This window comes from Wyeomyia smithii, chromosome 2 (genome assembly GCF_029784165.1).
Source record: "Wyeomyia smithii strain HCP4-BCI-WySm-NY-G18 chromosome 2, ASM2978416v1, whole genome shotgun sequence".
Taxonomy (NCBI): Eukaryota; Metazoa; Arthropoda; class Insecta; order Diptera; family Culicidae; genus Wyeomyia; species Wyeomyia smithii.
In genome coordinates, this window is record NC_073695.1 from 181,148,290 (window position 1) to 181,168,640 (window position 20,351).

Consider the following 20,351-nt stretch of genomic DNA (forward strand, 5'->3'; position numbering starts at 1 on the left):
TTACTTTACTTTACTTTACTTTACTTTACTTTACTTTACTTTACTTTACTTTACTTTACTTTACTTTACTTTACTTTACTTTACTTTACTTTACTTTACTTTACTTTACTTTACTTTACTTTACTTTACTTTACTTTACTTTACTTTACTTTACTTTACTTTACTTTACTTTACTTTACTTTACTTTACTTTACTTTACTTTACTTTACTTCACTTTACTTCACTTCACTTTACTTTACTTTACTTTACTTTACTTTACTTAACTTAACTTAACTTTACTTTACTTTACTTTACTTTACTTTACTTTACTTTACTTTACTTTACTTTACTTTACTTTACTTTACTTTACTTTACTTTACTTTACTTTACTTTACTTTACTTTACTTTACTTTACTTTACTTTACTTTACTTTACTTTACTTTACTTTACTTTACTTTACTTTACTTTACTTTACTTTACTTTACTTTACTTTACTTTACTTTACTTTACTTTACTTTACTTTACTTTACTTTACTTTACTTTACTTTACTTTACTTTACTTTACTTTACTTTACTTTACTTTACTTTACTTTACTTTACTTTACTTTACTTTACTTTACTTTACTTTACTTTACTTTACTTTACTTTACTTTACTTTACTTTACTTTACTTTACTTTACTTTACTTTACTTTACTTTACTTTACTTTACTTTACTTTACTTTACTTTACTTTACTTTACTTTACTTTACTTTACTTTACTTTACTTTACTTTACTTTACTTTACTTTACTTTACTTTACTTTACTTTACTTTACTTTACTTTACTTTACTTTACTTTACTTTACTTTACTTTACTTTACTTTACTTTACTTTACTTTACTTTACTTTACATTACTTTACTTTACTTTACTTTACTTTACTTTACTTTACTTTACTTTACTTTACTTTACTTTACTTTACTTTACTTTACTTTACTTTACTTTACTTTACTTTACTTTACTTTACTTTACTTTACTTTACTTTACTTTACTTTACTTTACTTTACTTTACTTTACTTTACTTTACTTTACTTTACTTTACTTTACTTTACTTTACTTTACTTTACTTTACTTTACTTTACTTTACTTTACTTTACTTTACTTTACTTTACTTTACTTTACTTTACTTTACTTTACTTTACTTCACTACAGAAACAACCTATTGTTCGGGATACATTATTAAGAATGAATAGACAAACCAACTGTCTAAATCATACCGAGCAACCAATCACTCCCTCTCCTTCTAAGCACAGCCGACACTAACGGATATAACCGATCTGACTTTGTAAACGATTTATTGTTGTTGTTGTTCTTTTACTTGCCTTGCCATTCTTTATTCTTCTAAACTCCTCCCTCTTTCCGAATAACTGACGATACCAAGATATAAAAGGTACCATTCGAACATTTCACCCCATCATTTTCATTCCAAAACTGTACCGGTATCATACGCACACCATCGAATTGAATTTCTGATTCGTGCGTTGGCCGGCAAAGCGGACGATTCTTTCTGAAGCAGCAGAAATCTGGTGATGGCAAATATTGGTCGCTTACAAATGCGCACACTATCGAATTGAATTTTTTATTTGTTTATTGACCGGCAAAGCGGACGGTTCTTTCTGGAGCAGCAGAAAGCGGTTGGTGGAAAATATTAGTGGCTGATGAAAGCGCACGCCATCGAATTAAATTTCTTATTCGTTCGTATGTATGGATTGCTATAGTACGTGTGTGGGTGTTTATCGAATATTTAGTATTTTCCCGTTTATCCATTAACATTTCATTGAACGTATTAAAACGCCAAAACGATCACGGTTTAATAATTCGACTTTACAGCAGCGAACTTCTTCAGCCAGTCTTTCATCATCGAGGAAAAATTACTGCCGATGAATGATCAACACTCATTTGCTAGAAATTTCGTTTGGATCAAAACAAGTTCTTTTAAGTACCGTAAATTATCGGTAAAAGGAGTATCATAAATCATCGGTTAAGTTTGTGCAATGAACATGCATTTAATTTTCGTGTTTGTTTCTCGGTGCGCGGTTTCGTTTTAGTTTCTCGCACATAGAGAAAAAAAAACAAACTTGTCTGTATTGTGAAAAATAGCAAAACTTTTGAAAATGCTCTAAATCATAATAAGAGAAGTAATATATTTTCCTGTCACACTCCAAAACCTTGATAACAACTTTGCAAAAAGCGTGTAATTCAGTTCTTGCTTCTTTAATTTATTGAAATAAACGTAATTTTCAAAATACATAAATTAACATGCTGGGTTGGAGCCAACTTAGCATGAGTTTGATCGATCTAATGTCGAACAATTTCCAATCTTTGAATTTCTGCTTGAATCGTTTTGGTCTCCAAATTCAGATAGTCTCGTTGAGTTTGATTTTTGCTAAGATAGTAATATTTAACCCAATTCGCTAAATTAATTGATTGTCTTGGTAGTGCGGCTACAAAGAAAGTTTTTTCTAATATGACAGCGCTTATATAAAAGATCCATTCTTTTAGTATATACTTTTATCTATAACGCTTTAACATCTCCGCATTTAGAAATGCACTGTTAGATATAATTGCAGAAAATACAAGAGTTACATTTCCATCCACTATTTGTTTTAATGGAGTACACTGGGGTCATTTTTACGCGTTTTTTTAATTCGCGGCTTTTTTCACGCGATTATTTACAATAACGCGGATTATTTTTACGCGATTTTTTTAAATAACGCGGATCATGTTTATGCGATTTGGAAGATTTTTTACGCGGTATCAAAAAGTTTAGTATAAGTAAATGTAATAAATTAAAAAAAAACAATCGAAGGGTTCATCACAATAAGGTTTTCTGTTTTATCTATTTAAAAAATCCATATTTTAAATAGATTTGCTGTTCTTATCAAATAATAGACCATTTCAGTTGATTCGGGAAAAAGGAACATTAATACATTAATAATTGTATAACGATGCAGGTCAGGGTTGTTGCGATTAACTTAAAGAACGAAAGCTTAAAAATATGGCAAAATTATAATAATAAGGTATTATCTTGTTCTTCAATAAATTTTCATTTAAGATGCACTATAAACTCATTTAGTGTGTTTTGTTACCATTTTTATAGCATTTTTCAAGTTTATATTTTCCCACGTACTATTAATTTCAATCGGATCTTTTTATGGAATGGATTTTTTTTTCGCGATTTTTTTCAAATAACACGGTTTTTTATACGTAGATTTTTTCAACGCGGTACAACCAATCGCGTAAAAAAGACCCCAGTGCATAAAAATATCGTCCAACGGCATGCGTTTACTACTCTCCTAATTTTTTAAAATGTTCGTTATCAAATTCCCTGGTCGTTGAACGGTCGTTTTTTGATACCGGAAGTTAAACTTAGTAGAAAAAAATTTTTCAATGCAATTTTTGGTGCTAAAAAAATGTTTTTTTTTTGGAAAAAAACCTTCCTGAATACACTGATAACAACATACTCATGAAAATGATTGTTTAGACACCCGGCAAACTTATAAACTAATGAAATAGAATGAGTTTTTTAATTTCAGTTGATCTGCTGCGTCGCCAACCTCTGCCAAAAAAGCGTCTCGGGAAAACGAACTCCCCAAATAATTGGTATTTCTTATGAACAACCGTGTTTTGTTGTTGTTGAATAACTGAACTTACAGAAAATTACTAATTTTATGCAATAAAAAGATGCTACACGCTTGAAAAAAAATCCAAACTTTGCTCTTTTCTCTCGAGCAAAAAGGTGTATAACCCCTTGGAAACTTTCACCCACTCCGACGCGAACGCAAACCGTGCGCCTCCTTTTACTGTTGATTCGATGGAGGCGCCTAGTTGAAAACTGTACAGCGTTTTAGGCCACGAGTTCAGGTGGAAATTTGTATCTAGAGGTCGATAGCAAGGTTCTCTAGAAAAACTTTATTTTCTGAAGTTGTTACATATGATGAAGTGGTTGTTTTTATGTTATCACAAATTAGAGTGACCAGAAATTTCAATGAAATCGGATGTTTAATTTTCGTAGCTCTGTAGATAGATAGAATAGTAGATAGAATTGAAGATTATTCTACAATGTTGCAATCCCGTTAATGTAAAGCAACTTAAAGCAACTCTTATAAATTGGGCTAATAACAGGTTTAGAGGGAGGTGAACAAAGTGTGTCTCAACAAAAAAAAAAACAATTTTATTTCTTTTATCAATCTTGTTTAACGTTTTTTGAAAAACTCATATAAAACGACCAATTTTACCCAAACAAAATCCGAACTTCCCGAGTGTACAGCTTGCGAGTTAGAATGGAAGATATACACTCAAATTATTTTTCACGTTATAGTTACCGGAAAAGTAATGTGAATATTTTCCACTGTGATTTTCACGTAAATTCTACGTGATTTTCATTTAAGTTCATCATGATCTGGTTAGATGAATTATCCTGTGAACTTTACTCTACAGACATATGCTTTTAATGTAAGTTTCACGTAGAATTTACCTACCGGTAATATGTGAGCCTGATGCGTATTTGGTATCTAATAAGTTTTATACAATGTATAATTTTTCAAATTTTCAAGAGACAGGAGATGAATTTCAGAAATTATCGAAATATGTTGCATAATAAATCGGCTGGGTATGCAAAATTCGTGAATAAATTGAACTTTAAATTTGGTGAATGTCATTCTACTCGCTGACGATAATTACTGTTAGCTGCACGTTCAGGTAACTTCTCATCCTCTGAACTGAATCTCTGTCAAGCCTGTAGGCTCAAAACTTGATATCAAATCACTATGGTTTTCCAAAAACTCACTTATTGACATATCATCGAGAACTTCTGTTCTGAAACTGAATCAGACTTCGCCATTTTGATTTCTGGATATTTTCGCACAGAGAATTCACGCGATACTTCTTCTTTTCGTTTGACGTTGTCAAGTTCACGTAGATGATACGTGATAAAATATAGTATGCATGTGATTTTCACGTAGATGATATGTTTGTCACATAAATCATGCAAAATGACAGAAAATGAACCATTACAGGAACATTCACGCAACAATGACGTGAAAAATGTTTTGAGTGTACTCATCATGCTTGTAAATATTTCGTCCCATGTGATGTAACTTGGTCACTTTTCAAAGTGTCAAGCACTAATCATTGTTTATGGCAGTACTTACTACTTAGTATCAAAAGAATGTTTTAAATGTGTATGGCATAATAAATCGAATGCTAATTTCCACACGCCAAATAAAAAATTATTATTTTGACTTCGGAAACTGTTGAAAAATTTCTCTTTCTAAAGATATTAAAGCCTGATTGGGAGTGATCATAAAAATGAATGTGAAAGTGGAAATGATGAAAAAGAAGAATGCGATATTTTTAATTTGCCCAACAACTGTATATTGTTTCTATGGTTTTTTCTGACATACGGAAGTCTTTCAAGCATTATACATTTAAGTTTTCAAAAGTTTTTTTTTCACACAACATTTATTTGACACGGCACCATACAAATTAATGTTTTACGAAGCCAATTAATTCTAATGCCTCATGGTCTAAAATATATTATAATCTGAAGGCAAATTTTTTATCCACGCTGCCGACTACGAGCTGTTTTCAAAAGTTTGAAACTAATGTTAAATTTTATTTCATATAATATATGAATATATATGAAAACCCCCCAGGCGACAAACTTATGTATTTTATTTTATTTTTATGTTAACGACTGGTAATGGTTATGCAAAGGTTGGTCTGTATTTTGCCTTTCTCAATCTTTATGAATAAAATACACGACAATCTAGCAAAATTGTCCGACGTTTCGGCCGTTTTGGTGACCTTTTTCAAGGGAAAATTTAGCTACGACACTACTAAAAGGCCCTTGAAAAAGGCCGCCAAAACGGCCGAAACGTCGGGCAATTTCGCTAGATTGTCGTTTATTTTATTCATAAAGACTGAGAAAGCTAAAAAACAAACCAACCTTATGTATTTTCATGCAAAAATAATGTCAAATTCTGGCTCAGAGTAGTAGAATAAAAACCATATGTTTTCCTAGATTAGAAGACATTTTTTGGTTGGCAGACATTTGTATGGAATCGCCCCCCTGTGTGTCGGTATCTATCCAGGCCGTGTTTGATCGAATTGATTCGACGTGATTCATGCGCCTGCGACACACCTCGCAGGACCCTGGCTCTACCCTGGCCTCCTTACACGTCTAGAATTCATGTTCGTAGACTGCCACCGGGGGGATCAGCGTCCCGTAAAGCACAAATTTCATGCGGATCTGTAAGTTGCGGGACCTAAGCTGTCAAAGGTCTTTTTCGCTGCCGCAATCCATACCTTCACCTCGGACTCACCTCGTTATCACACGTTACGAGTGTACTAAGATAAACAAATTCATCAATGAACTCGGAAGTATCCCCATCCATTACCACGTTCTCTGCTAGCCACCATGCATTTTGTTTAGGCAGTATTTATGGCAGTTTCCTCTCTGAGAGCCGTAAAAGCCTTCTCGACAGCACGCACATGATTCCGTAGCGTTGCCTAGAAGCATGTGAGTCTTCCTGATGATAGTGCCGCTCATCTGCTCACCTGCCCTTCGTGTAGTGTTGGGTATATGCAATATGCATATTAGCTTTTTCTGAAAGTTTTTTAGAATTTGACTCTACTAGGCTTTGCCAGTATTAAAATCACTATCCACATTCCACGTGGACAACTTAGGGAACGGGAGAAAGGGTGTACTCAAATATCCTCGCTTGTCCACAGTAGGGAGAGGGGAGAGGGGGTAATGATAATATCCACGTGGACACGATATTTTTCCAAAAAATGGAAATCTCGCAAAACAAAATATTGGCCAGCAATAAAAAATCTACGGCTGTTCTGGATTTAGAGTCGTTGTCAGCTGTATTTGTGATAAATTTGGCTCCTACACATAATTCTTTTTTTTAATCATTTACTTTCGTTAGCAGAGGTCTTTGAGGCACTGGTTTTGTCCACGCTAGTCCACGAAGAGAGACGGGGGGTCTAGAACGACAATTTTTGTGTTCACATGGAATGTGGACGGCCCCAAATTCAATGCGCTGTTAACAAAAAATACAACTGAGTGCGAGGAGTCATATTGACGCAGACTGTGTTTCCAGGGTTAACTTCTCAACGGGATATGCATAAGGAATTAATTTATTTCTTTGCTTAACAAGTGGATGATGAAAATTTACGGTGTATACTTTTTCTGGAAGCACAAAATTAATATCCACAACATTGCCGAAGACACCACAACAACCACGCAAACCATTCGGACTCCAAAGTTTCTACACAAACGCATTTTAAAATTATTCGTGATTGAATAAAATAGGGTAATCGCTCCTATATTCATCTCATCACGCCTTTTTCAACGATTTATCATCTAATTTTACCATATTTTCAACGTAAAATTTTCAATCACTTGACAAATCGAGAAGCAAATAGATTTACTTTCAAAAATTTGTAGAAATTTGACGGTAAATTGGACAAATGAGAGAAATAAGATGAATATAGGTGCACCTAGCTGTTGAGATGAATAATGGAGCGATTATCCTACTGTTAGCACGGAATGACATTGTTAACCGATACGAACATCTGTGCAAAGTCTCATTCACATACAAAATAGTCGATTCGAATCGTTGTTCTGTGATGCTTGAAATTACTCATAACTCGTATTGAATGAAGTCTACCCGTTAGATGCAAATGACATCCAATATTCATATAATTGAATTAGAAAATTATTCATCGTATCCTCCCGACTGTTTAGTTTTTTTTTCGCATGGACATTTCATATGAACGCGCGCAAAAGTATTTCACATTTTACGCTGTTGAAAATAAACCCTATACTTTACTAATAATTAATCATTTACTGCAAACAGTTTGTAACAAATTACCACAAAATCATATTAGATAGCTGCCAAAACTAATCGTGATAGTGCAAATATGAATATTCAACATTCGCTTTATATTTAAATTCACCCAATAGAGTCAAGTCCGTGTGCATTGTTAGCATACTACTATCAGTACTGCATATGATGAGAAACAATTCGTATGGAGAAAAACCAAAAGCAATCCAAGAAAAGCTTCCGCAGTAAGTTCCGCCCGGTTGCCACTCAGAATAAGTGATAAGTTTCCCTGATTGGTTTCTAATCTAGTTACGAAATCAGTTACGGTATCAAAAGACGAACAGTTTTTGCGTTCTACTCAGAAAACACGTGGAACTACGGGAAGCGATTATTGCAGAAATGCTGAACTGTGTTTTTTTGTTTTCATTTCATTTCGAGGTGGATGTGAAGGTACAACGAATCTCCGTAGAGAAGACAGATTGGAAGACAGTAGCTTCGGGCGCCAGTTTGCTTTTCCGCTGTGGATAAGTGTGAGAACCGCCAGCAGATAGAAAACACTAAATTTTCCCCGGGTCGTTTGCCTCCGTACAGGAAGCCACAAATCGTAGCGAAGAATGCGGTTGAAATCGTGATAAACACCATTTATCATTATAATTCAACTAAAATTGATGCTGCTGTCTTACTTTGGTACAAAAACGCGATACGCGAACAAATTATCCACATTTTGTGTGGGAACTGATGATCCAAAACGGGTTACGAAAAAACTAAAATATATTGAAAATTAATAACTGAACTTTTTTTGGTATTCAGGTTTGTCCCAGCGATTGAAACTTGAAGTAGCTACTGACAAAATGGATGGATTCACCGACCTTTAAAACCATTCGTAACACTGATTAAACCCGAGTCCAGATTATCCACAGCCCAGATTAAAAACAAATTCGTTATGAATCGAATTCAATCCGTAATTCTCCACCAAATTTCATTTTCCGCTCTAGGTATAAAAACGTCATGCGTGATCTGGGTTTTTTGTACAATAACCGTAAATGACGATTTATGATGTAATTTAAATCTAAAATGCTATGATTTGACTCTGAGTGTATCCATTTTCGAAATTTTCTAAAAACATTTAATTTTTTCCCAGGTTTAGACTCAGTTTATAAATAGTTTAGTCTATTTTTTGTAATGCAATTTAAACTGTATTATTGTGAGAACTGTCTGTGTTCATCACAATACAAAATGGTCAATTTTTTACAAATTGTAATCTAAGCGAGGATTTCTATCAAATGGTAGAACCATTTGGTATATGTTACAATTCAGACAAACGTCAAAAATGTTTTTGATTCCATATAATATGGACAATTCGTTTCTAAACAGAATGAACTGAACAGCACAAATATTTTTGTTGATTCTTCATATTCGGTGCTCTTTGCTTACAGAATAGCACTACAGATAAATCTACATTATGCTCCAACTCAATGGTAACTATACACCTGCACTATCGAAACACAAAGAAAATATTTACCATTCGCAGAAAAACTCCAGATGGATTCCTTCGTCCTCTGTATTGTCCTCCGTCGGTACTCAGAGTGCAGTCAGCTAGTCCGCTGTTTGCATTGATGTTATTTCATTTTCATTACAGTTCTGTGACATTTTTCTACAGTACAGTACAGTATCGTGCTTTCAGATTCTCAGCAGTGTACGCAAAGACAAACATAAAGATGAACACTATTTAATTTACCTGCCATTCTTGTCGAACACGACAAAACCAACCGGCAAGAACGGTAACGATTGCTGTTGCTGCGACAACAAAAGCTCCGTTCGCTCCTAAGATTTCAATATCAAGACGATCATCGATGTTGTTACTGCTACTATTGTTAACGTTTTATTTTTTTTTTGCTTCCTCCCTTACTTGGATTCGGTTCCGAACATTCAACGTTTTATTTGCGCACGTGACGTGACACGGAAAACTTAAATAAAAGAGGCTGCTACTGGATCTTCCTGTTTACACTCTTCAATCGAAGTTGTTTGCAAATCGGCAAGGCACCATTGTTGCCAGCCATGCTCTCACCTACGCCGTATTTCCCCGTTCCTGTGTATTGTATGAACACAGCAGCGTTCTCGTTTCGTCGTTGTCGGAAACTGTCACCACTAAGTAGGTGTTCAATGGTGTATAACCTCGCGTGAAAGATTTGCTTTGGTATTTAAACTGTAACCAGTGGTCGAGAATACTCCAGCGTAAACTATACTTTTGGAATGAAGTGTGTGACATGATGTATCTGTAGATAAGCTATTTCAAATATAATTCAAATTTTCTGCTTCCGTGTCACCAGCAAATCGTGTCTTAAACGATTTCCGCAGAGTGAAAAATCACTCAGTTTTCGATTAAATTCCACTAAAAGCTCTACGGAACGCTTCCCCAAAGTGCATCGTCAGTGCATAACCTCCCAATGCAGCACGCACTCACACACGTGCAAACAACAGCTGCAAAAGCCGCCCGCTGAAGTTTTCCGGAAGCCATAAGGCGAAATCGAAACGTGTCTCAAGTAGCCCCGCATAAACTTTAAAATTTGCTCAATTGCACAACCGAGCGAGCGTCCGCAAAAGATGGCAGCCAGTTGCTAGAAATAGTTAGCAACAGAAACACTCAAGGCAACTGGAAAAATTTATAATATTCACCACGTAGCGGCGTAAACGAACAACAGTTACATTGTTAATTGCATTGCGATGAAAACTCAAACAAACAAACAGCTGCAGCTTTGTAAGTGCTAACAAGCAAAGAATTATTCATTTGAGTTGCGTAAAGCTTCTAATATTTTCGATGCAAGGCTCCAATATGACAACTAGTTTCATAAGCTTGTATAAACTGTTAATTATCAAGAAGTTAGAATGTATGCTGTACATAACACATTTGATCAGCGATGCCAACCGTTTTTCAAAAAAAAAAAAAAAATAGAAAGTTTGAAGATTCGATTCGAATTCGATCTAAACCAGAAAACCAGGCTTCTTCCGTTCTCTTGATTTTTTCTCAAATTTCCTTCTCCACGTGCCAAACCCCTTGGAGAACTAGACTTTCTCTCACACAGAGTGAGTAATTATCCACATTTAAGCGTAGAGTATATCAGTCGCAGAGTTCCTTTTCACTCTTAATCATCGCGTGTTAGGGGTAAACATTTTTTTGCTCTCTCAGTTTAAGAGGGAGTAGTTTTCGTCAGCTTCTCCTTTACTAGAAGAGAAGTTGGCCAAATATCAAAACTTTTAGGTTCACGTTGAAGCCACATCCTAACCGTTTTCGAATTTAATATTATAGGAAGATTCACAACTCACCATGGGTGCGTATTCTGCAGAAAGTTCGATTTAATACTGTTTTTGCCGCACCCCAGAGCGATGAGAACGGTAACGCAATGCTCAGTTGATCGCCGAGCAATTTATTTTACTTTTTTTGCGTGCGCAGATGAGCAATTTTAAAAGAGTTTCACTGGGTTTTTGCTCTGTCAGATTAGGAGCGTTTTTTGTCAGAGATATTATTACTCTGCGCTCTCTCTACAGCAGATGGTGTGATGCACATTGAATGTAAGCTCACAGTTGTAAAGAGGGAAGAAAACTGTTTTCTTTTTAAGATGAAGATGAGCAAAACAAAGCCTGCAGAAAACTGAAGGGCATGAAACATTTTTTTAAAAACTGGAGATAATAGAGTATCAACTAGTATCGTTGAAGTAGAAATTGACCAACTGAATGAAAGTTTTAACTAATGGATGCACTTTCATGACTCCGGTAATTTTAAAACATTATTGAATCATTAACAATTAAAAAAGCATTAGGTATATTAAAAAAATATTGCATTTAACTGTAACTCTAGACAAACAACACAGCTAATGGCTGTTAGGGATGGCCCATCGTTTATATATATGTTTTTGAGTGCCCAAAACTGCCCGTTCACCCGAAACCAAATTTCAGGGGCGGACGAAGGGTTATTTAAACTGCAGGCGAAAATAGATTCGCCCTCACTCCCCCCGATCATCATATCATTGTTAAGTTTGTGTTGGAGCATTGAGAAGTAGGCGCTGCTAAGCAATCCTTAAGATATTGATAAGCGCTCATGGAAAAGACGTAAAGTTTAAAGGCCCAAGCACAATGGATACGTTTGCGTTGAGTTGACATTAATTTGACAGAAAATCTATGGACTATCTGTCAAATTGCCGCAAACGCAGCCGCAAAAAGAGCAGCCGCAGAGGTAAAATTTACTGCCAAATACCTGAGTGACCAACCTCAGGTGGTGTCGGGTTTGACCCACTAAAAACCATCCAGTCTCCAGCCCATGATCCCTCAAAGACAATCATTCCTGTCGCAGTGGCACTTCTGCCCAATGGCATACAAAAAAAATCCAGCGTGAAACTGCCCTCCCGGAAACCGAACTGGTTACTCGCCAGACCGTTTACACTCTCCTTGTACCTCACCTGTACCTCTGTTGAGGATAATCCTCTCAAGCACCTTGCCCGCAATGTCGAACAGGAAGATAGGCCTGTATGCCGATGGGTCCCCTGGGGGTTTCCCAGCTTTCAGCAGTTAGACCACCGCTTAAACCTGCCGCTTCCACATCTCCAGGAAGAGGAAGTCATTCTGCATGACTGCCCGAAATAACGCGGGGGTGTTTTTATCGCAAGCCTGATTGCCAGGTTTGGGATTCCATCCGGTTCCGGTGCTTTGCTTACCTTTAGGGAATTGGCGATCACGATGAGTTCCTCATTTGTAACTCTTACCTCACCTTCGATCTCGACACGGCTGTCGTCGCTCACGGATTGAATGTTCGGCAGGTTGGCCAACCATCCCTGGTCCGTATCTGAGATACTGGGACGTCGGACGTGAAACTCGACTGCCGGAGCCCAAGGACTGGGTCGTGGCGTAGAAAAAGTCCGCCGATGATACGCTCCAGCATCGCTGGTGATCACTCTACCGGCGCCAGCGCACCTTTGGTCTTGGCCACTACGATCCTGTAGGCGTTATCGATCTTGCAGAACCAAACGCTGCGCGGCGCTCAATCCACTGTTCGTCTGTTCACGCACACTGCATCTTCCGTCTGGCACGGAGGCACGCATTGCGGAGGTCCGCTATCGCGTCAGTCAACCAGTAAACCGTTAGCTTCCCATTCCTGGGTAGGTGAGTCTTGAACATGGTGGCGTAGTACGCCCGCGACAGTGTAGCAACTAGTTTGTTTAGCTTCAGCAGTCGGGCGTAGCCAACTGCCTCCTTCCCTTTCTTCTTATTACCTCTTCGAATAACACCCCTTACTAACACGCAGGGAATCCTGAGTAAGAATCCCTAGGATACCGATTAACACGGTGACGGAATCGTGAAAGGAATCGCAAACACGATCCGGAGGATTCCCACTCACGATTCTTATTCAAGAATGATAAAGCCATATACAGGACATTCCTGAGGATTCTTTTTTCAGGAATCCTATCAAGGACGCTCACGAATCCAATGTGAGGAATCCTAGAGAACTAACAAGAGTGTTCGTCCGGGACGGCATTGAAATACGATGCCTTCAAGCCGTGTTATCTACACTATAGCAAAACGATTAGTGGTCGCTATTGGTGTAGCCATCGTCTACCCTACAGTTCGTGATCGAGACATCGATGTGACGTTCGCTGGAGAACGTCACATCGATGTTCGACTCCGCACCATTACTGCTATTTGTATATTTGTTACCAACGTTGGCCAGATCTAAGTTGAGCTTTGCCGAAGCCTCCAACAGGATCGGACCCCTCTGGTTCGTAGAGTGACTTCGTCACTCAACAACCAACATCGTTTAAGTCACCCGCCGGCGTTAGGCCTGTTAGCTTCATGGATGTCATGTTAGCACCGGTCGACCATCTCAGTAGACCTTTCGGTGGACCAACATGGCGCAGTAGAACACCCCGTTTACCTTGGCTACTGCGTACCCTTCGTTAGCTAGTTGTCCATACGGCTACCATGTTGGACTTATCCGCGACCCAGTTACCGTTTCCGGGAGGATATCTGACTGCGACTCAGTGACAGCTTGGAATTGCAACTGCTGTGCCGCGTAGCAGTGGTTCAGGTTCGATTGCGTAACCCTTATATCCGTGGTTTCGTCACTTAGAGTGTTTGGCGTCTCGTTTTCCGAAACATACCATGCACTTGGGAGATTCCCCGCAACGCATGCATAACTGGCTCCTGTCGGGCCCCTTGCACGTCAAGGACTTATGTCCTCCCTCAAAGCACTTGAAGCAAACGTCCGGTTGCTGGAGTATACCCAGATGGCATACTGACCAGTCTACCTTTAGCTTGCCTTCTTTTCGTACCAGGTTCGCATCTGCCGATGCTAGTCGGAAGGTAGCCACCTGGGTCTCCGCTGGACCCTATCGCAGGAGGATTGACTCAATGGCCACCTGCACTCCGCACTTCTCTTTGAGGACTTGTGCAACATTGCACCCTCCGGTATAAATTGAAACCATTAAAACGAATGTATGTTGTTCATAACGCATTTGATGCTCTAGTGTATTTTCAATGTATTAGGCAGCTCCAAATCATAACACTTATACAGTATTGACCGGTGGTAGTCAAATATCCTAATATTGATTTAAAAAACGTCATGATGATTTGTACTGGTGTTGGTAATATTTTTCAGAAGGCTGCTATCGTTAAAGCAGTGCAACCAGTAATCAATACTGATGATTTTGGTACCGTGGAATGGGGTGAAAATGATCACCTGAAAATTCGTGATAAAAAATACTAACCAAAAGATATTGCTCTTACAACACTAGGTAATGTTAACGTGTCCTTAAACGCAACTTTTCCATGATTCACATACCTGTCAAAGTTAACCCTTGCATGCCCGGTGCAATTTTTCATATTTAAGAAAAATTCTTCTAACTCAGTCAAAACTCAATCAAATTTGATCAAACAAGTTTCCAAATAACAAAAAAAATATTTTATTTACTTGAAGTAATCTTAGTTGAGGGTTTATTACGTCAAATTTGGAGAAGTGAGTGAAGTTTGATGAAAGCTCAAAAATGTAATTTTCAACAATGATCATTCTATGCCATTGAAGAAATACTGATGAATTCGCAGGAAACCACGAAGATTTTAATTTCAGAGCTAGTTTCTGAGCTTTCGCAACAAACCGAATTGAAATCGGTCAAACGACGATCGAATATGGGCAAATTTAGCAACAAGCAGCTCGTGAACCAAAATAAACTAATTTTAACCTGAAATATCGTTATTTTCGTTTCCAAACTAGCTGTTAATGATATTTTTCAGTACAGAAATCATCATGTATCTTTGGCATATTGAAAAAAGCACATTTGCCTAAAGAATGTATGGATTTCAATGGTAATCAATTTTACCCCAATTTACCTCATAGTACCTTATCGAATTTATTTCATGAAGTAGACGATAGAAATTTCACCAATAGCCATAGAGGTTTACTGGAGCACATACCAGTACTTCCTTTAAAATTATACTATTTCGGGAAGAATGTACATGAAGCTAGTTAATTGGAAATTGTTATAAAAATTTGATAAATTTCATCCCGGTCCATGCTGCCGGTACCCGCATAATTGTCCCATACTGATTTTGGTCACTTTTGAGTTATCATCGGGAATCGACTTAACTGTTATCATATTTTCTGAAAAAAAATTAAAATTGTTACTTTTGTATGGAAAAACATGGAAAACACCAAGTTGTTTTTGTCCCATATTGAAAGTTCCCGCATTACAGTCCCACTGCATAGTAGTGCAAAGTGCAAACATATAATTTTGCTCCAGATTAGTGTATATCGGATTATTTTTGGCATATAGAAGTATGTCATTTAATTAACTAGACTAATGTTGTTTTTCTGTAGTACAATCTACGTTGCCAATAATACTGCCGATTGCTCGTTGAATTTTTATGTGATGGGACAAAATATGCGAGTACTTTTGAAATGTACCCGCATATTTTGTCCCATTTTATCTTTTTTTCAAGTTATTTAACGTAAAACCAATTCCATCCATGGTTTTTTGTTCTCAACGATAAACTTGTGCTGCCATGACACTTTTATGGTCGTTGGTTCTGGATGTAATTGCTGGAAATCCGAAAATTCATGGATAATATTAAATCGCCGTTTTCTCAACATGTTGTTTTTCATTATGGGACAGTTATCCGGGTACCGGCAGCATGGTACTGACTAAATTAACGCAGATATGAACTGATTGACTCACTATCATGAATCCGGTTATTCAAAAACACCATCAAATGTTCTCTTACACACTAGTGATTCTCTAGGGAGAAATGACAAGCCTGGTTGTAACATTATAACCACTTCAAATATGTTTATTATTTTTGTCGAGCTGTTGAAGTAGTTTCAAAGAGTTACGAAAAGTGTACTTGAAATAAATGATTTCGACTAAATGACAATAACGAACAAATTTCAATTAACATTATTCAAACTGGCTCGATGGTAAAAATAGGATCGCAATAAGGGAGAAACAATTCTTTTTCAAGCATTTCCTGCACTCCTTCCAATCACTTGAAATAAATGTATAACTACACATTTTAAATTTCGCAAGTTAAAAAAATTCAGCATTGCTTTATGAACGTGTCTGTGGCCCTGAGAAGGGGCGATTGTTATTCGTACTTGACAGGAGCAATGAAACAATTTGCTCGGAGCTAGTGTACTTCATAGCAGCTTTGGTTCCTTCAGACACAGCGTGATTGGCTAAATCTTCTGACAACAGCAAACGTAAAGAAGTCTGGACTTGTTACTGTCTTAATGACTGCTTGTTGACGGTCATATAGTTGACGGAAACAACGTTGGTTAGCACATAAAACAGTGTACAGTGCAGTCCGTCCTCTTTGTCGAACTCTTTCATTCTATCACCCAGAGTTGCCAATGAAATTTTCGATTTAACTTGAAAAAGGCAGAAAGAACTGGATTCCAAATAAATTAAAAAAAGCAAAAAAATGTTTGTGAGAGTGCTTTTCTGTTATGGGGACTGAATCCAGTGTCAGTTCGGGCAGTGAAGTAGAATACTTCTCTCAGGAAGTTCGGCTACATAGGGATGTGGAATGAAAATCTAAAACCGAAAAAAGTGAAAAATATGTCCAATTTCAAGTGCTAATAAATCGGTTAGTATTCGATGGATTTCCTTCGTTCTTGCAGCAATAGATTGGAAAATCTTCTAAGATTCTTCCCAAATGAATATAATTGTAATTTTATTATTCAAACTATTGTACTATTGAAAATAGTCAAGCCTTGTCAAAACGAAAAATTCGACCTCTGATTGGTCGTTATATGATTGCTTCCCAAGCACGGTCGACAGAATCATATACCGTAAACGCGGCAAACTTTGATAGTGCGAGTAACATTGATAGCGCGTGATATCCTGTGCATAACTACCTATTACCTATGAGACATTATATTTACAATAGTTGTTCTACTACTATTTCATATTTGAGGTGTTACTGTTTGTATACAGTTTGGATTTTGTGTTGTTTGCGTGATACATTTTGCAATAAACTGAAATTATATATTTCTTATATAACTGTCCCAAGAAGCAATATTTGAATAAAGTTTCTAGAGTCAGTGACATATTAGTGTCAAATTTTTCACAAACATCCATTCATAAAAATGTGAATGTGTCCCTTAAACTTGCACTTTTGAAAATAATATCGCAAAATGATCAAAATCTGACCATGGTGTGTTCATTCTGGTTTCTCCATTTATTAGAATCAGACGGCCTTTGAACGCATGAGCTACCATACACTACCGTAATCACAACGACCAACACATTGTTTATAGACAAATCACCACCAGTTCCTCCGGTAGTGCAAATTCGAGATTTCCAAATTCTTTTTGGCTTTCTGATAACAGTAGTGCATTTGTACCTCTGAAATGTCGTGTGAAAACAAGAAACGGGCCTATTTAGACTACACGTCCGAAAAATTACAGGCAGCTGTAGCTGAAGTGCAGTGGAAAAGGTCATCTATATTTGCGGCTTCCCGGAGCTTCAGCATACCGTATGGTACGTTGTATCATAAAATACACGGTTTGTACAGCAAGAAACCTGGTTCACCAACTGTTCTAACCGATGCACAAGAATGCGATCTTGCTGATACCGTTCGTGTCGCTGGCGTTTGGGGATTTCCGCTGACTGCGGATTGTATAAAGAAGCTCGTCAAGCAATTCCTGGATCACAACAAAATGAAGACCAAATTCAAGAACAACACTCCTGGAAAAGATTGGATCAACTCATTCCTGGAAAGGCACACATTAGTTTCGCGCTTGTCTCAAAACATTAAGCGAAGTCGTGCCAAAGTGAGTCTTGAGACGATCAAAAATTATTTCGACAATCTTGCGACAACTGTGGATGGTGTCCCTCCGGAAAACATCATAAACCGAACGACGAAACCAACTTCAGCGATGATCCGGGACCGAACGCGTCGTAGTGCAAAGAGGCCAAAAACACGTAGACACAGTAATGGACCATTCTAAATCCTCGTTTTCTGTAATGTTTGCGGGGGCAGCCAATGGAAAAATGCTGCCACCGTATGTCGTTTATGCAGCTCTCCACATGTATCCAACTTGGACTGAAGGGGAACCAGATGGTTGTAGATACAACCGCACAAAATCTGGTAACATGTGAAATATAAGTATAAATTCCATTTTCTTAATCATAATGTATTATTAGGCTGGTTCGACTCTATGGTGTTCGAAGACTGGTTCTTCACGATAGCACTGCCATACTTCAACGGACTACGTAACGATAAAAAACGTATTATCATCGGCGATAATGTTGCTTCACATTTAAGCTTTCGTGTTCTACAATCCTGCATGGCCAGCAATATCAGCTTTGTTCTACTGCCGCCTAACGCTACTCACCTATGCCAGCCTCTCGATGTTGCTTATTTTCGACCTCTCAAAAAAGCCTGGAAAGATACATTGAGCGAATGGAAGAAACAAAACAAAGGATGCATTCCAAAACACATCTTTCCTCGACTTCTGAAGAAGTCTTTGGTGAAAATTAGGGAGAATAGTGAAACCAATATGAAAGCTGGGCTTAGAGCATCTGGAATTTACCCATTGAATGAGAAGGCAGTGCTCAAGAACCTTCCCGGCAATGCTGATGAGCCTAAAACCGGAGAAACTGCAGTCACATCTTCGTTTTCAGAACAGCTGATTATAATGATGAAGAAAGAGCGGTTCGGATTAGCGCAGGAGCGAACCATTCCACGTAAGCGCCGGTTGATTGATGTTCAGCCAGGTTCCAGTGTTAGTGAACAGCAAGCTCAACATTTATTGGTCAAGAAGATTAAAGTTGAAACAGAAGTTGACGATGATACCAATGTCGAGAACCCTCCGAAAGTTAAAGGCGAAGCGAAATCCACCAAGAAGGGTTCGATGCTAGCAACTCGAAACCGTCGTCCGTTGAAAAATATATCCAACAGGAAGTAGCAAGCAACCATATCTCTACCACCCGTAGCAAGTTATTATATAAATCGAGACAAATAAACATGGTTATACAAAACCCGAATATAATTGATTCCTTTTGCATATTGAGAGTTCTTCATGCAACACTGTTGTAAACTAAAAAATCATGCACTAACCTCAGGTGAAAGTCTATGCTTCTTATTTATGCTTGTATGGACTAAAGTCTAACGATGCGAGAGGCCTAAACTGAACAAAATGAGTCTACGTGGTCCATAAACGTGGACCTTTCTAACATTTTCCTTAATTATTCCAGCATTATCAAAGTTACCCGAAAACGAAAAACTAGTCATAGGTTACAAAAAATAATCAATAGCGTAGTTGAAACAATACTGATGAATTTCGATGTTGTACATGCATTGTCGTATACCTAGTACTTATTTTAAAAATACGAAACCCGGAGTAAATTTGTTGAAGTGTCATATATTTGAGTAATACTTAAAAAAGCTATCAAAGTTTGCCGCTTTTACGGTACCTTGCAATTGAAAATATGCAATTTGGCCTATATAAGAGCTTGTCTCAGCCGAAGCCGCTCATAACAGTTCTAGACAGCGACAACAGCAGTCATCCCTTAGCAGTAGCAGTGGCAGTGCAGTGGATACCAGCGATAGCTGATGGCGGCCACAGCTGTGACGTAGCAATGGATAGCGCACTAGTTGCAGCGGATCTCAGCATCGATAGCAGCTGGGCCAGCTGATTCAGGGACAGCGGATACCAATGGCAGCGTATAGCGGCCACAACTGTGGCATGGCTACGAATAGCGTAGCAGTTGCAGCAGGTATATCTGACCATGAAGCATTTATGCAATAATTGAATGAAAATTGCAATTGCAGCAATCGGTCATTTTCGAGGCTACCAAATGTTTTTGAAAGAGCAAATGAATGATTTTTTAAAAACTGCAACTGAGGTTTAATGCTGCTGCAAATGCACAGCAGTGCGATGTTTATTATGATTTGTTGATACTGTGCATAACAAGCGGTATATACGAAACAAATCCGATTTCAAACAGAAAAG

The 20,351-nt window shown here is 37.5% G+C and overlaps 1 protein-coding gene across 3 annotated transcripts in view; it reads left to right on the plus strand.

Annotated features, from left to right (window-relative positions):
• Positions 1 to 20,351, plus strand: part of LOC129724450 (kin of IRRE-like protein 1) — a 907,851-nt gene that overhangs the window by 837,359 nt on the left and 50,141 nt on the right. The window lies entirely within an intron of this gene.